The sequence below is a fragment of the Capsicum annuum genome, unplaced genomic scaffold (genome assembly GCF_002878395.1).
Source record: "Capsicum annuum cultivar UCD-10X-F1 unplaced genomic scaffold, UCD10Xv1.1 ctg57957, whole genome shotgun sequence".
Lineage (NCBI taxonomy): Eukaryota > Viridiplantae > Streptophyta > Magnoliopsida > Solanales > Solanaceae > Capsicum > Capsicum annuum.
Window position 1 is genome coordinate 1 of NW_025866517.1, and position 2,176 is coordinate 2,176.

The 2,176-nt window shown below is 35.8% G+C and overlaps 1 long non-coding RNA gene across 2 annotated transcripts; it reads left to right on the forward strand.

The window, feature by feature from the left end:
- Positions 1-34: 34 nt before the first annotated feature.
- Positions 35-1,885, forward strand: LOC124893350. Of its 2 annotated transcripts, XR_007050670.1 has the most exons (4): positions 35-621; positions 802-898; positions 1,182-1,370; positions 1,659-1,885. It is a non-coding gene; the product is annotated as an uncharacterized LOC124893350 (long non-coding RNA). The 2 variants fall into 2 exon arrangements; XR_007050669.1 differs by having other exon boundaries at positions 47-898.
- Positions 1,886-2,176: the final 291 nt, after the last annotated feature.

Consider the following 2,176-nt stretch of genomic DNA (forward strand, 5'->3'; position numbering starts at 1 on the left):
TCATTGGTGGTAATGATGTTTCCAGTTGTATTGATATTGGGAAGCTTTATGTGTGGTGCACATATGGTTTACAACCGATTCGTACTTAACTCTCTGAGCTAAAAGTTAACAACAATAACATATCCAATGTAATCCCACAGAAAGGGGTTTGGGGGTGTAGGGTGAATGCAGACCTTAACCCTAGCTTGGAGGTAGAGAAGATTTGCTATTTTTATATTGTATAGGTATTTAGTTAATTTCAAAAGGTTAGCCAATTATCCTGCTACTCCTTTCTTTAGTTATCAACAATAGACATAACCATATGTTCCTGCTCAGTTTTCTGTATTCAACCATTTGGCTAAATCCACCAAAAATGCATTGTAACTGTGAAACGAGTTGTAACTAAAGAACTGGAGAAATAGCAAGTGGAAAACACCAAAAACTAGAACCCAGTCCGCAAAAAAGAGCATCTTAAACCCTGAAAAGCCAGCAGTTCAAAACTTCAGAATTTATGCAAGAGTTATATTAGTTATTTGCTCACCAAAACAGACACGAAGTTGGTCTTATAGCTTTTCTTTTGCACTCTTTGTCAGGTATTTCATTATGTTCCTTTACTTCTGCCTCTGCTCGCCCTCCCATTCGGTAACCTCATTTTATTATGTGAATTAAATTGTGTGCAGTTCACATTCTGTTTTATTCGTCAAGTTGATTTTATTGACATTTTATACATTCATGGATTTTGTTTAGTTGATTAACTGTATATGCGTTTTAATGAAGATACTTTCTAGAAAGTGTATAGTACAACTCTTGCTTTATTTGCAGATGCAGTCAGCGTTTATCATTATGGCCAAGGGCAAGCATACGCCATTGTGACAGGAAGGAATTCGTACCTCGGAAGTTACCACCTCTACATCTTGAGGTAGAAAAGATTGTACAGTCAATTATGAAATCGCCAATCTGATTAAGTGGAAGAACAATTTTATGTTCTATTATTATGCTTAATCCTTTTAACAGTTTAATAGAGTCAAACTGTTATGTGAATCATTCTAGCTGAAATTTGTACTACTTGCTTATTAATATGGTACAAGACTTGTAGTAGATACTAATCTTGGATGAGTAGTTAACAAAGTTTGACCTCGAACCCCGTGCATAGCGGGGAGCTTTAGTGCATTGGGCTGTCTTTTTACTTTTGGGTTGCTCAGTATAACCATTGCAGCTTTAGGTATAGTGGACCTGCTGTATGGGCTGAGTGGAGATTGCTTTATGGCAGAGACGTTCAAGACAGTTATCATATTGCCGAACCAGAAGAATGTAGATCTTGCTGTTGAAATTCGCTTGTGTCATTTCTTTTGCCTGCAGCAGCACGGGCATGTTGAGTTCTGATTGCAGAGGTAAACTCAAGAAGCTTGTTAGCTATGTTATATGTGAAGCTTGGTTTAGCATGGTTATAACACTTACAAAATCATATGTGCTAATTGTGATGTATACAATTCTTTTCCTTTGTAATATTACAACATTGTCTATATTTCCCATGACAGCAATATATGTTCTTCACCTGAATTATTGGGCCCGCGCTGGCGCGGGTTCTTCCATCTAGTAAATATATGTATATATATGCATTTCGTCTTTTTCTTTTTCCCCTAAAATCATAAAGTAATTCAGTACTTTTTTAATGGCAGGGACGTTCTTAAATAATGGGTTGACCAAGGAGGAGCATGAAAACGTAGAATGCATTTTTGTTTTTTGATCATATGCATGAATATGATAAAACTGAAGCACTATGTCATTCTTAACATATATGTCATTGACTTCTTATTAAGGAATGTACTTATAATATTTGATCAGAGGATGATTTTGTAAAACACTATTGGATGCTTTTATTAGCTAATATTATTTGTAGTTCTTAAAATTTGTTTTCAATTTATTAAAACATTATTGATGTTGATTTTATGGAGACAAAGGTCGTTACTAATGCAGAAGTTTTAGTGGGAACAAACAAGTGGTCACAATTGATGCGCAGAAGTTTTAGTGACGACAAACAAGTGGTCACAATTGATGTGCAGAAGTTTTAGTGGCGACAAAAAGGTGGTCACAATTGATGTACGGAAGTTTTAGTGGCGACAAACAGATGGTCACAATTGATGTGCGGAAGTTTTAGTGGCAACAAACAAGTGGTCACAATAGATGTGCGGAAGTT